We start from the raw sequence: 23073 nt of genomic DNA on the forward strand, positions 1-23073 counted from the left end.
TTTTATTGATTTTCAAATTTAATTTTTTTTAAGACCATATGGTTTCAAAAGTCAGCTCATGACTTTTTTAACTCTGACATATTGTTTCCGTAAAAATTTTATGGCCTTCTTGAATTTTGCTTTCATTTGAGATTTTTTGTACCCCAATGACCTAGTGTCCCCAATCAAAGATCCAGTTGGCTTTCCAGTATGCATAAGAAACCTAGAAAACTATTTCAGTTGACATCTTATGTCTGCTATGACTTTGAAAATATTTATTTTAAGAGAGTAACGGTGATTTTTTGAACGTTGTCACTATTTTACCTTTTTTCGCTCTACTTCGAGCGCAGTCTCAGTAAAAACGAGCAAAAACGGATTTCCTCTAAGTTATAAATAAATGCTGGTGGCGGTTTTTTTATTTAACTACTGGTTTCGTTGTTTTGATACTACGCGTTTTCTCTTTTTTAATTTTTGAGCATACTTGCGTATTTTCCGAGTTCATTCTGTTTCCTTGTCGAATTATCTCATTTTTGACAAAACCAAATGAAAGAAAAGCAAAATAAGAAAATTTCACAGCGTTGTAATGAGGGGTATCTGGATATTTGAACTGCTTTGATTAAATAGTTTATGCTTATTGGGCTGAGACAGTTATCTCGCAAATTTTTGTGGATTTTTATTTTCCGTTTCTGCTTATGATTGTCTTTTTTTGTTGTTGTACGCCATATAGCTGATAAAAATAAATCTCAACTTCTTCCCCAGGACCTAGAGCTTACAACTTGATTAAAGATTTCATTTTAGAGCTGTTTGTTTTATTGATTTTCAAATTTAATTTTTTTTAAAAAAAAATTTCTTCACTTGTGTCCTTTTTGCTTTCATTTTTGCATTTTCGCCGCCATGCCACTCAATCTCAATAAGAAGAAGTCTAGGCTAGTTCTGGTCGATTCAAACATTTTGTTCGCGCTTGTTTATGCGTTGTGACTGGTTGCTTCGACTATTATAAAAGTTTTAGAGATTTCTATTTTGTTCAAATTTTGGGTTTCTTTTTGTTGTCATGTCTACGTAGTCCTTTAATAAAGAAGGCTAGTTGATGTTGAATTGATAAGAAAGAAATAATATACAGTTCTTACAGGTAACATCTTATAATTATCGTGCCTTGACCAGTGTGGTGTCGTAAAATTGTTTGAAACTTTGGTTTCTTTATGTATTTGTTGTTATTTTGTGGGTTGTTATTTGTTGTTATTTTGTGTTATTTGTTGTTATCATTAACAGGCTCAATTGGGCTCCTGAAACGTTGCCACCCAACATATTGCTTTAAATAAAATTTTAAGTCTGTTATTACGTTTGAAAATTTTTGTTTTCAAAAACATAGCTGGGTTTTTGAGCGTCGTCCTTTTAACTAGTTTTTTGGTCGGTTGATAGCTCAGTCTCTGCCAGTACAGGTCACAACCCCTTTCTAGTGAGCTATATTATAATCTCATAACAATTTTAGCTTCAGACATTTGCTTCTCGGCTTTTTTACTACTGTTACTACGAGATTTCTTGAAATATTTGAGATTTTTTTTGTTTGTATATTTCAAAGGATTTTTTAAATTTGTAACATTGATTGTTGGTCCCAATGATTTTGAAATTTTACTCAATTGAACATTAGATCACATTGACATGTCTCAATTGCTTCCATTGGAGATATAAATGAACAATTTAGTGATTTCAGTTGATATCTAATGTCATTAATAACCGTGAAATTAATTGTTTTAAAAAAACGTATTTTCCACTTCTTTGTCTTTTTGGTCGACCTGTTAACAAATCAGATTGCGGACAGGTCTCATATCTTTTCTAATGAAGCATAGGTAAAATTGATTTGTTTAGATTTTTTCTGATGCGATTTGGAATTTGTTATGATTTTTTTTATCATAGGCATCGATTTTTGGTCGTAATAATGTTTGTTGTTTTATTTTTATTATTTTCCCTCACTAGTTGTCCTATTATCAACAAATTTCGTTGGCCCTCTAGCGTGGCATTATTGTATTCCATTGGTTTTTATTGAACGATATGTATGATTTTGAAAGTTTTCTATCTCTTCATCATTTGGTAACAAATTAAGCCAAGAATGTGGATTAGCTGGGTCAGAACATTATGAGCGTACGCACATTATCGAGCCTCCTTGTTATGTTTTCAACTCGAAGGAATAGGTTTGTGAACAAGAAAAAATCAAAGTGGAGCAGCGTCAAAACGAAAATTTTGAGTTAGCAGGAAATGAGTGCTGCTTTTTATTTTAAATCAATGTAAAAAGAAGTGTTCAAATTGGATCTACAGAACTTTAAACGGAAATAGTTTTTATAATTTGCCGTGTTTTTATAATTCCAGTTACCAATAAAATTTTATTCTAGTTTTTCTGCTAAAAAATTGGCTAGTTTTTAAAATCGAAGACTCCAGCCAGTTACTAAGTTGACATTTTGTTATTTATGATAGTACTTTGTACCTGGTTTGCATTAGAGCTTAGACGTTTTAATCGAACTGATCTGGTGGGGAGGGGGAGTTGCTTAGAATAGATTCAAACCATTCTGGATTTTGGTCTCCGCTAAAAATCAAACTGGTGTGTGTTGAACTTGCAGTCTCAAATTCTGATATTTAAATTTGAACATTTTTAGCCTGTAGGATTTTAAATTGGGTCTACTTGCCATATTAAGATTGGCTGAATACTTTGTCATTTTTTTAAAGAAAATAGTTGTATAATTAATATGCTTTGAGTTATGGGGGGATATTCAAGATGACACATTGATGAAAGATCTTGCTCTGCTTCGCATTCTCTCTACTGTGTGTTTTATTAACAGAAAACAATGCGCTTTTATCGGTACTTTTACTTGAAGCAAATCGAAATTTTTTAAGGATTTAATTCAAGTTGGTAATTATCTAAAAACACTGTTTGAAGATGAAAAAGGTTGATTGTCTTCAAAAGAGTACTAATGGAAAAACCAACGATTTTTTTGTAAAAAGGGTGGTTTCAGCTCCCTCCCCATATTGGAGGGCATACGTGCAAAGTGCAAACTAGAAACTACAGTAAAGTGTTGAAGAAAGCTTTTGAAAACAGGGCTCTTTTTATGTTACAGCACTTATATTGTATAGTAAGCCTTTATTTGTTTAATTTGGGCTTAAAACTTGCAAAAACTTGCATTCACTAACCTGTGCAATCGGGGGTGGGGGATGACAAAAGGAAAGCATCCAAAAGGGAAAAAAAGACACCAATAGTTGCCAAAGCTGTAAGATAGTTGCAAAAGCTTAAGATGCGGTAAACAATTCTCGGATCTATTCTGTTTGCCCCCCCCCCCCCCCAGCTTAGTGAGTATAAATCTTTTATGACCCCCAGGCGCACGTGATATTTTCTTACATAGTAAGGTGCTATATAACAATATATAAATTGTAACTAGTGCTCATAAAAAACACTGGTATAGGTAATAGGATTCATGCTGTTTTTATCGTTTTTGTACTTTGTAGTAATGTTGCATATACCAACACGGCTAAATTGGGGTCTTGAAAAACGCTGAGGTAGGAAACAGAAAAGATCCGCATATACAATGAGAAAATGAGGAGGACATACACGTCAAAGCGTAGAAGTTATGCCCGCTAATTTTGTGGCGGAAATCTTTAAGATCCGTAATTTTTTCATTCGGCGAGGAAAATATATGGTGAACAGACAAAACAGTCCCAGACAGAACAGTCCCAGACAAAAGAGTCCTAAATTGCAAAATAGTCCCAGACAAAACAGTCCCAGACAAAATAGTCCGAAGAAAACAGACAAAACAGTCCCAGACAAAACAGTCCCCCTCAAAGCGCTCGTAATTCAGATCAAAAAGAAAGTGCAGCTTTGATCTTCAAAGAAAGCTTTGAAGTCGGAAAATCAAAATCACCGTGGCGCAGTAGTTAGTGCTCTGGGCTCACATTCGGAGGTCGCTGGTTCGAGCCCGAGTGGGGAAAAATATTTTCGCAAAAATCAAAAATTGAGGTTAAATAAGATCGAAAATTGGGAAAAACTGGGAAAAGTATTAAAATCGGGAGAGCCCGGGCATGGGTTGTCGTGAGAGAAGGGAAAATGAAAAGCTAGTTCATGATCGACATTTTGCAATAATCAGATCGCTTCTAGCGTTACTTTTAAACTTAAAAAATTTTGGTAGAAAATGAATGAATTGAATCACAGAAAATAAAGGATAACAATGAGAAAACAACAACTCTTAGAGTTTGATATTATAACTGCAGCCTCTCAAGAAGTCAATCATATTCTGATGCTGGTACTTATGAACAAGTTCTTGTAAATTTGCATCAATTTTTGCGTAATTTGCTTTCTTTGGCCTCTTTACTTGCTGGCCAGCTGTTATCTTCTCTACCATTATTTCTGCATTTTTTTGTTCATCCTTGAATTTCTCAATCAGTTTGGGCAGTGAAGGATGTTTTGTATTGACCAATTTTACGAAATTACTGTTCCAGCCCTCGACGGAGTAGACGAGGGCTCTCAGCGACGAGGGCTCACTCATTTGTGGACGATTTTGTTGGCGCGTTCTGTTAACTGTCCTTTGGTTTGAGTGGTAAGCTGGAATGTTGGCTGCTGTTTCTCTGTTGATGTCTTTTTGGGCGGCAAATATTGTCTGGCGGGGAGTCTCGTCAGCCATTGCTGCTCTGTCTTTCAACGCTGAGCGGAATTTCCTCTTTTCAATATCTGCTGGATCAGGTAAATGGCTATGGGCTGTGATAACTTCGATTTGGTCATTGCGTAGCCTGACTGCCATTGCATTTTGTAATACAGCAGCGCCAAGAGGATGCGCCATCTGTAAGTTGTCGGTGCCTTATATAGCCATAGCCTTCAAAGACGAGCAATTCCGATTTTTTGTTTGTCTGAATGAATTCCATATTAACAATTTGCGTCAGAATTATGACGCCAAACATCGTGAGGAACTCTTTTATATGCTGCACAATTAAAACCAAACCTGTCATTGAGTTCAACAACTAGTTTTGCGTCCACTTTTAATATGTCGATAATTTGATTCGGATTAGCTTAATCGTTGAATTAACTTTCGTTAATTAATGCGTTGAGTCAAAATCTGTAAAAATTTGGGACTATTTTGTCTGGGACTGTTTTGTCTGCTTTTTGGGACTGTTTTGTCTGGGACTATTTTGCAATTTAGGACTATTTTGTCTGGGACTGTTTTGTCTGGGACTGTTTTGTCCGGACACGAAATATATATGTTTATGTACAATTTAAAATTCATGATTTATGTTAAAGTCATGCTATCGGTGTACCGGATATCCTTGTGGCTATAGAAATACCAATAACAGCCCCAACGATCTTAACAATTCGTGTCTATAATGGGAAAGTCAAAAATTCAGCGGAAAAGTAAGGATGATGAAAGGTTATTTTAAAAACTGATTGGTTTCTCGAGTTTTAATGGGGTCAAAGTGAGCCAGTTGGTTGCACCATAGAGCGTCTGTTTTATTTTTGTTAGCAACCCCTCTGATTTGAGAGCACTTTTTTGATAAAAAAAATTGGATCATCCTTCCCTTTTCTGCTCCCAGCCCACAAAATCAACGGTTGCATATTATTCGCATCCCCATGCGCGTGCCATATTTTACACGATGATTTATCGTGATGACACGTGCTGTGCAATGGGGGGGGGGGGGGGGGGTGGGGGGTTACGTTACAAATAACGTATTACAGGAGATGGAAACTTAAATTGAATAGATCACAATGTGAAACACCACCAAAATGGTGCCAGTTACATTTGAGAGAAGTGTTTTAAGTTCCGAACGAAATCACTGAACTCCAAAAAATCTTTTTTGTGTGTTTCAATTTGAGTTTAATGCAATGATCTTCTATATATGCTTGAGGATTTTTTTGTGGATGGATTGGTACATACTTTGATTCCTACCGCTGATTCAATTGCTCATTTCTATACTTTATTTTTAGTTGCCAGAGTTTTGTCATGTTACTGTGCCAAGTCAAGTACCCAATTGTAACAAAATCCCGAGAGGCTCCCAAAAATGGCCGAAATGGCTCCCAATGAAGGAAATGTCGTGGTCATAATGACAGGACAAGAGACTTGACACACACAAAAAATTAGACAAAAATGGACAGCGTCAACTAAAAGGGGCCTAAAAACTCGAAAAGTCACCGAGAAATCGAAAATTGAAAATTTTTGTCATAAGCCTGAAAAAGAATTTGAAAATTTTTTCTTGCAGTTCTAGCCAACTAATGAAGCAAGATTTTAATAACTTAATGTAAAGGATGCGGTGCTTGCATTTTTGACGTCGTTTTCAACATCTTTTCAAAAATTGGCGTCCTCTTTAGGACACTACCCAGATTTTTTTAGTTGAAGGGCCATTTCGACAACCCTTTGCAAAGAACCATGAAAATTCTTTTCTCACAAAAGCATAAAGTCTGTGAAAAGAAAAATATAGCTGAGAAAAACTGATCACTACTCTATAAAAAAGTATAAAAAGATTTCGCGTTTACGATTCAAACTCAACCAAGATTACATTTAGGGTTAAAAACTAACATGCAAATATCGAAATGGTATATAGCATTTAGATGTGGCGTTTCTTCCTTGCCTATTTCAACAGTGACTTTGGGATCATACCTCAGCTCTCACAACAATTAAGCCTCCGCTACGTATTATAGTGATAAGCGATCCAAAAGAGGCAAGGAAAAGTCTACGGATACTAAAAGGATAAAATATGTGCATATATAAAATATGTACAAAAAATTAGGTCACCAAAAAATACTTAGCCAGAGAAATTAAACGAAAGAAGGACCCGAAACATAGCAGACTGCGCGTGAGAAGCTGAACAAGAAGAGCGCTTGACACATGTAGTAGCTTCGAGTTTTGAAAAGTTACGTCCCAGATTCAATGTCAAGTGCCACATTGTCTGGGCTTCAGTGGTATCATTTTTACAGTTTTGGAAAGCACATCTTTAATAATAAATGCCCTCTCAGGTTTTTTGTCGCTTGTCTATTGAACAAGCCAAAAACGTTAAACCCCAAAATAGCACAAAAAATCATCGTTTTTTGTCTTTTCTTTCTGTTGAATTAAATATTTGTTTTGTTATCAATCAGTTGATTCATTTGGATGTCAAATTTTAAAATTTCGATTTAGTATTTTTTATTAAAAACTAGCGTATTTATTCCAACAAGTGAACTAATTTTAAACCTCAAAGGGTATGAAACAATCAGTGTTCTTGTCTTTTGCTTTTGAAGAATTAACTGTCGTTTGTTGACATATAGTTTGGAAATGTATCACAGCTCTTGTCTATTGACTCTGTAACGGCTGCTCTCATCAAAGATAAGAAAAACTTTACATTGCCCAGTTCGTTTCAGCGGTTTCAAATCTGTCCAGAACATTACGTTTTGCAGTTAAACTTTGTGAACTGTATCATCCGTTATACGAAAGATTATCGTTGCATTAATTGATGCTCAATTAGTCTCCATATTTTATCGCTCAGCGTAAATAGAAACAATCAATTTTTTGTTGAGTTTTTGTTGATAACTCAAGTTACAAAACGAAATTCGAATTTCTACCTCGAACAAATTGTAGCCCTAAAATTCAGCTATGCTTCTCCAAAGTTTCAATTTTTATCTCAAAGATTGCAAAAAACGGTCAGAAATACTGAACAACATTAATAAATTTTCCAACTTTAAGGTTAGCAAGTCTCTGTTTTGGTTTCTATAGCACCAGTGTTTAAATAGATTAAACTTTGTTAAAGCAAGCAAGAGCAACTGACTATGTGTGTTGCACAAGTTTTCTCTTTCTTAGGAAATTTGTTCCTCTGAAGGAAAGATTTAGAATCTCAAAGTTAATTTTCTTTTTGTTAAGTCAAAATTACGTTAGAACTGTACAATCACTAATATCATCTACTGAAACCAGACAAGTAGTACTTCATCGCTCAAGAAAGAGTGCTTCAGCACGCACTGTATATCAGTATAAAAAGACAAATTTAACGAGTTCCAACTGATTTTTGGTGGTTTTTCAAGCTCCTTTTATGCTGCTAGTCACGTGGTTTTACATGTCAAAAATGCATCTCTGATTGGTTGCGGACAAATTTTTCAACAGAATGTGGACAACTTTACCTAACGTCACTTTTTCAGTGTAAATTTGATGTCAAGGGAAGTTTGTCAACCTTGTAGAAGTTTTGTCAATTCTTCCGAATCAATAACAAGTTGATTCGCAAACCAATCGCAAAGAATCTGATGCAATATTGTTAATTCGGAATATTGTTTTGCTACGTCGTGTTGAGACACTTTATTTTTGAATTTCATTTTACCTTTATGTATAAAAATATAAATTAAAATGAACAATTCAATTTGGCCGTGATAGAAAGTAGCATTAATTTTCGCTTGTCATGCTATTCTAACTTCACTCCTTGATTGGACCTTCAATTTGTTTATTTAGCGTGAGGCGTAGCCTCAAAATCGCCAGCCCTGTGTTCTATCACGAAAACATCTCTACCAGGTAGTACAGGTGCGAACTTTACTACTGGTCTCTTGTGCAATCCGTCGTTCGTTCGAACTATCGCTGATCGAATCACACCGTCTGGCCCATTGACGTTTTCCGTAACTCGACCCAGATTATAATACCTTCGCTTATCTGTCCCACGAAATCTGTCCTATGTAAAATTTGCTTAGGTCTGCTTAGGTTTGTGGAAAGTTCTTTCGATGATTGACAAATTCCTCTGCGCATGGTAGATAGGGTAAGAACTTGCCAACTAAGAAGTGATTGGGGGTCAATGCTTCTAAGTCATTGGCGTTTGAACTGACTGGAGCCAAAAATTTTGTGTTCATTGAAATATTGTAAATGTAACTGAACAACATTAAAAATTTTCCAACTTTAAGGTTAGCAAGTCTCTGTTTTGGTTTCTATAGCACCAGTGTTTAAATAGATTAAACTTTGTTAAAGCAAGCAAGAGCAACTGACTATGTGTGTTGCACAAGTTTTCTCTTTCTTAGGAAATTTGTTCCTCTGAAGGAAAGATTTAGAATCTCAAAGTTAATTTTCTTTTTGTTAAGTCAAAATTACGTTAGAACTGTACAATCACTAATATCATCTACTGAAACCAGACAAGTAGTACTTCATCGCTCAAGAAAGAGTGCTTCAGCACGCACTGTATATCAGTATAAAAAGACAAATTTAACGAGTTCCAACTGATTTTTGGTGGTTTTTCAAGCTCCTTTTATGCTGCTAGTCACGTGGTTTTACATGTCAAAAATGCATCTCTGATTGGTTGCGGACAAATTTTTCAACAGAATATGGACAACTTTACCTAACGTCACTTTTTCAGTGTAAATTTGATGTCAAGGGAAGTTTGTCCACCTTGTAGAAGTTTTGTCAATTCTTCCGAATCAATAACAAGTTGATTCGCAAACCAATCGCAAAGAATCTGATGCAATATTGTTAATTCGGAATATTGTTTTGCTACGTCGTGTTGAGACACTTTATTTTTGAATTTCATTTTACCTTTATGTATAAAAATATAAATTAAAATGAACAATTCAATTTGGCCGTGATAGAAAGTAGCATTAATTTTCGCTTGTCATGCTATTCTAACTTCACTCCTTGATTGGACCTTCAATTTGTTTATTTAGCGTGAGGCGTAGCCTCAAAATCGCCAGCCCTGTGTTCTATCACGAAAACATCTCTACCAGGTAGTACAGGTGCGAACTTTACTACTGGTCTCTTGTGCAATCCGTCGTTCGTTCGAACTATCGCTGATCGAATCACACCGTCTGGCCCATTGACGTTTTCCGTAACTCGACCCAGATTATAATACCTTCGCTTATCTGTCCCACGAAATCTGTCCTATGTAAAATTTGCTTAGTTCTGCTTAGGTTTGTGGAAAGTTCTTTCGATGATTGACAAATTCCTCTGCGCATGGTAGATAGGGTAAGAACTTGCCAACTAAGAAGTGATTGGGGGTCAATGCTTCTAAGTCATTGGCGTTTGAACTGACTGGAGCCAAAAATTTTGTGTTCATTGAAATATTGTAAATGTAACTGAACAACATTAAAAATTTTCCAACTTTAAGGTTAGCAAGTCTCTGTTTTGGTTTCTATAACACCAGTGTTTAATAGATTAGACATTGTTAAAGCAAGTAAGAGCAACTGACTATGTGCATTGCACAAGGTTTCTCTTTCTTAGGATATTTGTTCCTCTGAAGAAAACATTTAGAATCTCAAAGTTAATTTTCTTTTTGTTAAGTCAAAATTACGTTAGAACTGTACAATCACTAATATCATCTACAGAAACAAGACAAGTAGTACTTCATCGCTCAAGAAAGAGTGCTTCAGCACGCACTGTATATCAGTATAAAAAGACAAATTTAACGAGTTCCAACTGATTTTTGGTGGTTTTTCAAGCTCCTTTTATGCTGCTACTCACGTGGTTTTACATGTCAGAAATGCATCCCTTATTGGTTGCGGACAAATTTTTCAACAGAATGTGGAAAACTTTACATAACGTCACTTTTCAGTGTAAATTTGATGTCAAGGGAAGTTTGTCAACCTTATAGAAGTTTTGTCAATTCTTCCGAATCAATAACAAGTTGATTCGCAAACCAATTGCAAAGAATCTGATGCAATATTGTTAATTCGGAATATTGTTTTGCTACGTCGTGTTGAGACACTTTATTTTTGAATTTCATTTTACCTTTATGTATAAAAATGTAAATTAAAATGAACAATTCAATTTGGCCGTGATAGAAAGTAGCATTAATTTTCGCTTGTCATGCTATTCTAACTTCACTCCTTGATTCGACCTTCAATTTGTTTATTTAGCGTGAGGCGTAGCCTCAACATCGCCAGCCCTGTGTTCTATCACGAAAACATCTCTACCAGGTAGTACAGGTGCGAACTTTACTACTGGTCTCTTGTGCAATCCGTCGTTCGTTCCAACTATCGCTGATCGAATCACACCGTCTGGCCCATTGACGTTTTCCGTAACTCGACCCAGATTATAATACCTTCGCTTATCTGTCCCACGAAATCTGTCCTATGTAAAATTTGCTTAGGTCTGCTTAGGTTTGTGGAAAGTTCTTTCGATGATTGACAAATTCCTCTGCGCATGGTAGATAGGGTAAGAACTTGCCAACTAAGAAGTGATTGGGGGTCAATGCTTCTAAGTCATTGGCGTTTGAACTGACTGGAGCCAAAAATTTTGTGTTCATTGAAATATTGTAAATGTAACTGAACAACATTAAAAATTTTCCAACTTTAAGGTTAGCAAGTCTCTGTTTTGGTTTCTATAACACCAGTGTTTAATAGATTGGACATTGTTAAAGCAAGCAAGAGCAACTGACTATGTGCATTGCACAAGGTTTCTCTTTCTTAGGATATTTGTTCCTCTGAAGAAAACATTTAGAATCTCAAAGTTAATTTTCTTTTTGTTAAGTCAAAATTACGTTAGAACTGTACAATCACTAATATCATCTACAGAAACAAGACGAGTAGTACTTCATCGCTCAAGAAAGAGTACTTCAGCACGCACTGTATATCAGTATAAAAAGACAAGTTTACCGAGTTCCAACTGATTTTTGGTGGTTCTTCAAGCTCCTTTTATGCTGCTACTCACGTGGTTTTACATGTCAGAAATGCATCCCTTATTGGTTGCGGACAAATTTTTCAACAGAATGTGGACAACTTTACATAACGTCACTTTTCAGTGTAAATTTGATGTCAAGGGAAATTTGTCAACCTTGTAGAAGTTTTGTCAATTCTTCCGTATCAATAACAAGTTGATTCATAAACCAATCGCAAAGAATCTGATGCAATATTGTTAATTCGGAATATTGTTTTGCTACGTCGTGTTGAGACACTTTATTTTTGAATTTCATTTTACCTTTATGTATAAAAATATAAATTAAAATGAACAATTCAATTTGACCGTGATAGAAAGTAGCATTAATTTTCGCTTGTCATGCTATTCTAACTTCACTCCTTGATTCGACCTTCAATTTGTTTATTTAGCGTGAGGCGTAGCCTCAACATCGCCAGCCCTGTGTTCTATCACGAAAACATCTCTACCAGGTAGTACAGGTGCGAACTTTACTACTGGTCTCTTGTGCAATCCGTCGTTCGCTCGAACTATCGCTGATCGAATCACACCGTCTGGCCCATTGACGTTTTCCGTAACTCGACCCAGATTATAATACCTTCGCTTATCTGTCCCACGAAATCTGTCCTATGTAAAATTTGCTTAGGTTTGCTTAGTTTTGTGGAAAGTTCTTTCGATGATTGACAAATTCCTCTGCGCATGGTAGATAGGGTCAGAACTTGCCAACTAAGAAGTGATTGGGGGTCAATGCTTCTAAGTCATTGGCGTTTGAACTGACTGGAGCCAAAAATTTTGTGTTCATTGAAATATTGTAAATGTAACTGAACAACATTAATAAATTTTCCAACTTTAAGGTTAGCAAGTCTCTGTTTTGGTTTCTATAACACCAGTGTTTAATAGATTAGACATTGTTAAAGCAAGCAAGAGCAACTGACTATGTGCATTGCACAAGGTTTCTCTTTCTTAGGATATTTGTTCCTCTGAAGAAAACATTTAGAATCTCAAAGTTAATTTTCTTTTTGTTAAGTCAAAATTACGTTAGAACTGTAAAATCACTAATATCATCTACAGAAACAAGACGAGTAGTACTTCATCGCTCAAGAAAGAGTGCTTCAGCACGCACTGTATATCAGTATAAAAAGACAAATTTAACGAGTTCCAACTGATTTTTGGTGGTTTTTCAAGCTCCTTTTATGCTGCTACTCACGTGGTTTTACATGTCAGAAATGCATCCCTTATTGGTTGCGGACAAATTTTTCAACAGAATGTGGACAACTTTACATAACGTCACTTTTCAGTGTAAATTTGATGTCAAGGGAAGTTTGTCAACCTTGTAGAAGTTTTGTCAATTCTTCCGTATCAATAACAAGTTGATTCGCAAACCAATCGCAAAGAATCTGATGCAATATTGTTAATTCGGAATATTGTTTTGCTACGTCGTGTTGAGACACTTCCTTTTTGAATTTCATTTTCACTTTATGTCTAAAAAAAAATTAAAACGAACAATTCAATTTGGCCGTGATAGAAAGTAGCATTAATTTTCGCTTGTCATGCTATTCTAACTTCACTTCTTGATTCGACCTTCAATTTGTTTATTTAGCGTGAGGCGTAGCCTCAACATCGCCAGCCCTGTGTTCCATCACGAAAACATTTCTACCAGGTAGTACATGTGCGAGCTTTACTACTGGTCTCTTGTAAACTCCGTAGTTTGTTCGAACTATCGCTGACCGAATCACTCCGTCTGACCCATCGACGTTCTCCGTAACTCGACCCCGATTATAATATCTTCGCTTATCTGTTCCACTAAATCTGTCCTAAGTGAAATTTGCTTAGGTTTGCTTACGTTTGTTGAAAGGCTTTTCGATGATCGACAAATTCCTCAGCGCATGGTAGATAGGGTAAGAAGTTACCAACCAAGAAGTGATTGGGAGTCAATGCTTCTAAGTCATTAGCGTTTGAACTGACAGGAGTCAACAGTCTTGTGTTCAATGTCTGCTCAACAACACACAACGTTGTTGACAGAACGTCCACTGTGACTAATCTGTTCCCCAACACTGACCGTGCTTCCTTTACACTTCTGAACAACCGTTCTTCTACTTCTCCACAGTGGGGTGCTGCGTTTGGGTTGATTTTCCATCTGTTTCTTCGCCGAATTAGATGTTCTTCCATCCCTTTTTTGTTCCATGCTGCGGCATACTCAGCAACCTCTTCTTCAGCTCCAACAAAGTTTGTCACGTTTTTGCTAATGATTGTACTTGTTATGCCTTGTCGCGCAATAAACCGCAAATAACACCGTTGCGGTAACTATCTGTGTTCAAATTGGGTGACATTTTTATATAAACCGCTCTCATAGACATATGATCAGACAACAGCATCGCTTTCCGTTTCTTCGCCCAATTTTCACAAGGAAAGGCCAAAGCAGTCCGCTCTAATATTTTCATTGGCTATTGAAGCATCTAACTGCTCTTCGAGTAGATCTGCCATTACTGGTGTTATCATTTCTGCTATGACTTTTCTGCAGGTAATACAATTATTTTTGATTGATCTCGATGCGCTCCGTACGCTTCGGATTCACGTCGTCTGCTGAACAATGTCTCTTATATGCTCAGTGCCCTCGTGTTGATTGTCCTTGACTTCGTTTTGCCAGAATAATTCAACCGCACTATGTTTCCAGTATAGTACTACTTGATGCTTTGCATTGAAGTTCAATTGACTTTTGCCTATTCTGCCTTTGGCCCGAATAAGTCCTTCTTCATCTAGAAATGGTGAGTATATCAACAGCTGATTTTTTGAGCCTTTTTGCATCCCCAAAATCAAATGACCATATTGATCTAATAATGAGATCTGTCCTGTAAATCTCTAAAATCTACAGTAAAACATCACTTTTGTTATTCTCTCGTTGTGAGAAATAAATTTTTCTACTTAACCTAAAACATTTTTTTCTCCGCTTCCGAAAATCCATAACCCAACGCAGATCTCCAATGGAGAGCGAGTTTGGAAAATTTAGCTGCAGTTCCCTACTACAATTTTATTTGGGGCGCTGAGGAAATTCGAAACCTTACAAGCGTGATTATTATTCTAAATGGTGATTCGTTACTTTTTCCACATTTCTACTTCTCCACAGTGGGGTGCTGCGGGTGGGTTGATTTTCCATCTGTTTCTTCGCTGAATTAGATGTTCTTCCATCCCTTTTTTGTTCCATGCTGCGGCATACTCAGTAACCTCTTTTTCAGCTCCAACAAAGTTTGTCACGTTTTTGCTAATGATTGTATTTGTTTTGCCATGTCGCGCAATAAACCGCAAATAATACCGTTGTGGTAACTATCTGTGTTCAACTTGGGTGACATTTTTATATAAACCACTCTCATAGACATATGATCAGACAACAGCATCGCTTTCCGTTTCTTCGCCCAATCTTCACAAGGAAAGGCCAAAGTAGTCCGTTCTAATATTTTCATTGGCTATTGAAGCATCTAACTGCTCTTCGAGTAGATCTGCCATTACTGGTGTTATCATTTCTGCTATGACTTTTCTGCAGGTAATACAATTATTTTTGATTGATCTCGATGCGCTCCGTACGTTTCGGATTCACGTCGTCTGCTGAACAATGTTTCTTATATGCTCAGTGCCCTCGTGTTAATTTTCCTTGACCTCGTTTTGCAAGAATAATTCAACCGCACTATTTTTCCAATATAGTACTACTTGATGCTTTGCATTGAAGTCCAGTTGACTTTTGCCTATTCTGCCTTTGACCCGATTAAGTCCTTCTTCATCTAGAAATGGTGGGTATATAAACAGCTGATTTTTTTAGCCTTTTTGCATCCCCAAAATCAAATGACCATATTGGTCTAATAACGAGATCTGTCCAGTAAATCTCTAAAATCTGGAGTAAAACATCATTTTTCTTATTCTCTCGTTTTGAGAAATTAATTTTTCTACTTAATCAAAAACATTTTTTACTCCGCTTCCGAAAATCCATAACCCAACGCAGATCTCCAATGGAAAGCGAGTTTAAAAAATTTAGCTGCAGTTACCAACTACAATTTTATTTGGGGCGCTGAGGAAATTCGAAACCTTACAAGCGTGTTTTGTTTTCTAAAAGGTGATTCGTTACTTTTTCCACATTTCTACTTCTCCACAGTGGGGTGCTGCGGGTGGGTTGATTTTCCATCTGTTTCTTCGCTGAATTAGATGTTCTTCCATCCCTTTTTTGTTCCATGCTGCGGCATACTCAGTAACCTCTTTTTCAGCTCCAACAAAGTTTGTCACGTTTTTGCTAATGATTGTATTTGTTTTGCCATGTCCCGCAATAAACCGCAAATAACACCGTTGCGGTAACTATCTGTGTTCAAATTGGGTGACATTTTTATATAAACCGCTCTCATAGACATATGATCAGACAACAGCATCGCTTTCCGTTTCTTCGCCCAATTTTCACAAGGAAAGGCCAAAGCAGTCCGCTCTAATATTTTCATTGGCTATTGAAGCATCTAACTGCTCTTCGAGTAGATCTGCCATTACTGGTGTTATCATTTCTGCTAGGACTTTTCTGCAGGTAATACAATTATTTTTGATTGATCTCGATGCGCTCCGTACGCTTCGGATTCACGTCGTCTGCTGAACAATGTTTCTTATATGCTCAGTGCCCTCGTCTTGATTGTCCTTGACCTCGTTTTGCAAGAATAATTCAACCGCACTATGTTTCCAATAAGTACTACTTGATGCTTTGCATTAAAGTCCAATTGACTTTTGCCTATTCTGCCTTTGGCACGAATAAGTCCTTCTTCATCTAGAAATGGTGAGAATTGTAAGATATTGGTGCCTTTTGGAATTTGCTCTTCAGCTCTAACAGATTCTTCTCGTAGCCAAATTGTTTTCATTGAAGCATTGTGAAGATGATTGCTGTTGCTTTTTCTCTTTCTTCAATGCTGACTACAAGTGCTGCTGGTTTGTGTTTGCTCAATGCTCTGTCTACGTATGCCACTGTATTCATTTATCTGTTAAAGAGACTGAATCGTTCCCACTGAATAACAGCTTTCTTTTCTTCAGCCTGTATCATGAAGACTGACGAGGGTATATTCTCTTCGTCCGAGGCAAAGACTAGTTTCACTTGCACTGGCCACTCAGTTTCTGGTCGTTTCAACCACCCCAGTGTAAATCATGATGCTAACACTAGTTTTGTATCTTAACTTTCTCGCAATGATAATGGGTATATAAACAGCTGATTTTTTTAGCCTTTTGCATCCCCAAAATCAAATGACCATATTGATCTAATAACGAGATCTGTCCTGTAAATCTCTAAAATATACAGTAAAACATCACTTTTGTTATTCTCTCGTTTTGAGAAATGAATTTTTCTACTTAATCAAAAACTTCTTTTACTCCGCTTCCGAAAATCCATAACCCAACGAAGATCTCCAATGGAAAGCGAGTTTGGAAAATTTAGCTGCAGTTCCCTCCCTACTACAATTTTTTTTGGGGCGCTGAGGAAATTCGAAACCTTACAAGCGTGATTGTTTTTCTAAATGGTGATTCGTTACTGTTTCCACATTTTTCCCCTCGAACATCTTTCCAAAAATTGAGCATTTGAAAACGGCCATATTAACTTACCGCAGAACATAGCGTTTCTTGGTTCCCGGATCTGTTAGTCAGTTAAAATCAGAGCTGGAACATAAACTTTTACTTACTGGTTTTTAGCCGGGCCATTTTGATGAACATAGCCCACTGTTCATATTACAGCATTTGTTGCAGACACAATTATTAGTCATTCAACTACTCTATCAATGCTGCTTTGATTTCGAATTAAATGGTTCAGGCATAAATTACTCTGACACTCAAGTCCAGGTTGAATTTTGTGATGCAGATTCAATATAAGGTTGAATCATAAATTTTTCATATTGTATTATCTAGGAATTGCAAATTGCAGAGAGCAAAAAAATGCCCCTTAATTATAAGCGTCAATTGTCAAATTTGAGCCAATTTGATGTACACTATGGAACCAAAAAAGCTACGTACATCATGATTGCTGCTTTTAAAGCATGATTCGTGCTTCATAATCATGATTTGCGATAAGGCATGAAAAAAAGAGTGAAATTTAGAAGGTTTAAGAGAAATATCTTTCTAACTTTCTCCGGTTAAACAGAAAAGATGGTTAAACCGCTCTGTTCTTTCACCGTTTGCCAAGTTGTTACGCTACGAGAAGTCGGATTTTCATGGTCTAAAACACAAAAGCAACTCAACTTCAAATCCAGATCCAGTGCACAGTATGCATACAAACGTTACTTGAAAAATGATAGCTTCTGGGCCAAAAAATTGAGCCGAAGACCAACAAAATTCTCAAAAAAAATCAGAAACAATGTTAGTTACCGATGATTTCAATGATCAAAACCTCACTGGAGCGCATTAGAGTGGCTCATAACGCTTTCTCTTGCTACGATACAATTTCCAGAGGTACAGTAAGACGAATTCTCAAAAAATTGCGTTTTTTCAAGAAATGTTGCAAAAAATGTCAGTTTAAAGAAGAAAAGCAACTGTTTTCGTTCAAAGTGGTGCATCAATATGCTCCAGAAGTTTTTCTCTTTTTATCAGAATGTTGTTTTTAATAATGAAACGTGCGTGCGCATCTCCAGTGACGGAATTTTCAGAGTTTTTTGAATAAATAGAACAAATTTTCTTGAAAAAAAAACACAAAAATTTGAGTTTGGACAAACGATCACTGATGTTTTGGGGTGCAATACAATCAGATTGACGGAAATTGCGTTTAAAGAGTCCAAAAAAGCTGAAAGTTGTCGGTTATTTGGAAATTTTGAAAAATTACGGAGAAAAATTGCATTTCCTGGAAATTATTTTTCAACAAGGTAATGCTCTTGTGCATAAATCGACGATTAATGGCGATTTTTACCAAAAAAATGAGTGGCGATTTTTACCAAGAAAACGAGTTTCATGGTCTAAAACACAAAAGCAACTCAACTTCAAATCGAGATCCAGTGCACAGTATGCATACAAACGTTACTTGAAAAATAATATTTTCTGGGCCTAAAAATTGAGCCGAAGACCAATAAAAATGTCAAAAAAAATCAGAAAAAAAGTTAGTTACCGATGATTTCAATGATCAAAACCTCACGGGAGCGCATTAGAGTGGCTCATAACGCTTTCTCTTGCTACCTTGCTACGATACAATTTCCAGAGGTACAGTTTCTCTGGACGAATTCTCAAAAAATTGCGTTTTTTTAAGAAAAGCTGCAAAAAATGTCGAATTCTCAAAAAAATTGCGTTTTTTCAAGAAATGCTGCAAAAAATGTCAGTTTGAAGAAGAAAAGCAACTGTTTTTCGTTCAAAGTGGTGCATCAATATGCTCCAGAAGCTTTTCTCTTTTTAACAGAATGTTGTTTTTAATAATGAAACGTGGCTGCGCATCTCCAGTGACGGAATTGCCAGAGTTTTTTGAAAAAATGGAACAAAATTTCTTGAAAAAAAACACAAAAATTTGAGTTTGGACAAACGATCACTGATGTTTTGGGGAGCAATACAATCAGATGGACGGAAATTGCGTTTAAAGAGTCCAAAAAGCTAAAAGCTGTCGGTTATTTGGAAATTTTGAGAAATCACGAAGAAAAATTGCATTTCCTTGACGTTATTTTTCAACAAGGTAATGCTACTGTGCATAAATCGAAGATTAATGGCGATTTTTACCAAAAAAACCAGTGACGATTTTTACCAAGAAAACGAGTTTCATGGTCTAAAACACAAAAGCAACTCACCTTCAAATCGAGATCCAGTGCACAGTATGCATACGAACGTTACGTGAAAAATATTATTTTCTGGGCCAAAAAATTGAGCCGAAGACCAATAAAAATGTCAAAAAAAAATCAGAAAAAAAGATATTTACCGATGAATTCAATGATCAAAACCTCACTGGAGCGCACTAGAGTGACTTATAACGCTTTCTCTTGCTACCTTGCTACGATACAATTTCCAGAGGTACAGTAAGACGAATTCTCAAAAAACATTGCGTTTTTTCAAGAAATGCTGCAAAAAATGTCAGTTTGAAGAAGAAAAGCAACTGTTTTTCGTTCAAAGTGGTGCATCAATATGCTCCAGAAGCTTTTCTCTTTTTAACAGAATGTTGTTTTTAATAATGAAACGTGGCTGCGCATCTCCAGTGACGGAATTGTCAGAGTTTTTTGAAAAAATGGAACAAAATTTATTGAAAAAAAAAACACAAAAATTTGAGTTTGGACAAACGATCACTGATGTTTTGGGGTGCAATACAATCAGATGGACGGAAATTGCGTTTAAAGAGTCCAAAAAGCTAAAAGCTGTCGGTTATTTGGAAATTTTGAAAAATCACGAAGAAAAATTGCATTTCCTTGACGTTATTTTTCAACAAGGTAATGCTCCTGTGCATAAATCGAAGATTAATGGCGATTTTTACCAAAAAAACCAGTGGCGATTTTTACCAAGAAAACGAGTTTCATGGTCTAAAACACAAAAGCAACTCAACTTCAAATCGAGATCCAGTGCACAGTATGCATACAAACGTTACTTGAAAAATAATATTTTCTGGGCCAAAAAATTGAGCCGAAGACCAACAAAAATGTCAAAAAAAAATCAGAAAAAAAGATAGTTACCGATGATTTCATTGATCAAAACCTCACTGGAGCGCACTAGAGTGATTTATAACGCTTTCTCTTGCTACCTTGCTACGATACAATTTCCAGAGGTACAGTAAGACGAATTCTCAAAAAAAATTGCGTTTTTTCAAGAAATGCTGCAAAAAATGTCAGTTTGAAGAAAAAAAGCAACTGTTTTTCGTTCAAAGTGGTGCATCAATATGCTCCAGAAGCTTTTCTCTTTTTAACAGAATGTTGTTTTTAATAATGAAACGTGGCTGCGCATCTCCAGTGACGGAATTGTTAGAGTTTTTTGAAAAAATGGAACAAAATTTATTGAAAAAAAAAACACAAAAATTTGAGTTTGGACAAACGATCACTGATGTTTTGGGGTGCAATACAATCAGATGGACGGAAATTGCGTTTAAAGAGTCCAAAAAGCTAAAAGCTGTCGGTTATTTGGAAATTTTGAAAAATCACGAAGAAAAATTGCATTTCCTTGACGTTATTTTTCAACAAGGTAATGCTCCTGTGCATAAATCGAAGATTAATGGCGATTTTTACCAAAAAAACCAGTGGCGATTTTTACCAAGAAAACGAGTTTCATGGTCTAAAACACAAAAGCAACTCAACTTCAAATCGAGATCCAGTGCACAGTATGCATACAAACGTTACTTGAAAAATAATATTTTCTGGGCCAAAAAATTGAGCCGAAGACCAATAAAAATGTCAAAAAAAAATCAGAAAAAAAGATAGTTACCGATGATTTTATTGATCAAAACCTCACTGGAGCGCACTAGAGTGATTTATAACGCTTTCTCTTGCTACCTTGCTACGATACAATTTCCAGAGGTACAGTAAGACGAATTCTCAAAAAAAATTGCGTTTTTTCAAGAAAAGCTGCAAAAAATGTCAGTTTGAAGAAGAAAAGCAACTGTTTTTCGTTCAAAGTGGTGCATCAATATGCTCCAGAAGCTTTTCTCTTTTTATCAGAATGTTGTTTATAATAATGAAACGTGGCTGCGCATCTCCAGTGACGGAATTGCCAGAGTTTTTTGAAAAAATGGAACAAAATTTATTGAAAAAAAAACACAAAAATTTGAGTTTGGACAAACGATCACTGATGTTTTGGGGTGCAATACAATCAGATGGACGGAAATTGCGTTTAAAGAGTACAAAAAGCTAAAAGCTGTCGGTTATTTGGAAATTTTGAAAAATCACGAAGAAAAATTGCATTTCCTTGACGTTATTATTCAACAAGGTAATGCTCCTGTGCATAAATCGAAGATTAATGGCGATTTTTACCAAAAAAACGAGTGGCGATTTTTACCAAGAAAACAAGTTTCATGGTCTAAAACACAAAAGCAACTCAACTTCAAATCGAGACCCAGTGCACAGTATGCAAACAAACGTTACTTGAAAAATAATATTTTCTGGGCCAACAAAATGGAGCCGAAGACCAATAAAAATGTCAAAAAAAATCAGAAAAAAAGATAGTTACCGATGATTTCAATGATCAAAACCTCACTGGAGCGCACTAGAGTGACTTATAACGCCTTCTCTTGCTACCTCGCTACGATACAATTTCCAGAGGTACAGTAAGACGAATTCTCAAAAAAATTGCGTTTTTTCAAGAAATGCTGCAAAAAATGTCAGTTTGAAGAAAAAAAGCAACTGTTTTTCGTTCAAAGTGGTGCATCAATATGCTCCAGAAGCTTTTCTCTTTTTAGCAGAAAGTTGTTTTTAATAATGAAACGTGGATGCGCATCTCCAGTGACGGAACTGCCAGAGTTTTTTGAATAAATGTAACAAAATTTCTTGAAAAAAAACAAAAAAAATTTGAGTTTGGACAAACGATCACTGGTGTTTTGGAGTGCAATACAATCAGATGGACGGAAATTGCGTTTAAAGAGTCCAAAAAGCTAAAGGCTGTCGGTTATTTTGAAATTTTGAAAAATTACGAAGAAAAATTGCATTTCCTGGACATTATTTTTCAACAATGTAATGCTCCTGTGCATAAATTGAAGATTATTGGCGATTTTTACCAAGAAAACGAGTGGAAGGTACTGGAATGGCCTGCATACAGTCCAGATCTGAATCCTATTAAAAATTCATGGGCGATTTTGAAGCAACGATTACAAAGACTTTTTTGGGAAAATTTAGAAGAAAAATTGTATGAAATTTGGAATGAAATTGACGCAGAGGTCGTGAGCAATGTGTATAAAAACTTTACAAACCATCTACAAGACCTTAAAAAAGCTAAAGGTGTAACGACCCTTTATTAAAGAATAAATTTTAACTCAAAATCGTCTTGTGCTTTTTGTTTTTACTTGTCGTGGATAATTTACTATTAACTGGTTTCAATTTTCTATTGATGAAATTTCCTAAAACTAGCGAACACAAAATTTTCGCTTCCGGAGCTCCAATTTTGAAAAAAATGTGGTTCATCTCATTTTTTATTTCTGATTTTCGATTTGAGGCGTCTACAACAGATTTTTTGAAGAATTTGTGTTTTTTCTATAATACTCCACTCAACGAGACTCAAAATTTCATAAACTAAAATTGCTGAACTTTAGGTCAAAAAAGTGCTTTTCTTCTACTTCAAACATACCAAATGTAACAATTAGCGCCCAGTTCAATGAATTTACCGATTTGGTTCAAAGTTTCACCAAGCTTTTCATATTGTAGAATGAAAAATGACTTTGAAATGCTTGATATTGATCTTTATCCCTTTATTTAGCTATAATTTTATCCTCAGCGCATATTTCGATACATTATGCTCCATACATTAACTGTTTTAACTCAACAAACCGGCGTCACAGCACCAATCTCATTTGAGGAAGTATTACTTTAAGTACCAGTAGTTCATTAAAAATTCCTCGCCCCCTTCCCCCTTC

General features: G+C 35.9%; 1 protein-coding gene across 1 annotated transcript in view; it reads right to left on the bottom strand.

The window, feature by feature from the left end:
• The window catches only part of LOC142342687 (uncharacterized), a 59745-nt gene that overhangs the window by 34473 nt on the left and 2199 nt on the right, over positions 1–23073 (bottom strand). The gene's annotated exons all lie outside the window — the stretch shown is intronic.

The sequence above is a fragment of the Convolutriloba macropyga genome, chromosome 7 (assembly GCF_964194025.1).
Source record: "Convolutriloba macropyga chromosome 7, txConMacr16.3, whole genome shotgun sequence".
NCBI classification, from domain to species: Eukaryota; Metazoa; Xenacoelomorpha; order Acoela; family Convolutidae; genus Convolutriloba; species Convolutriloba macropyga.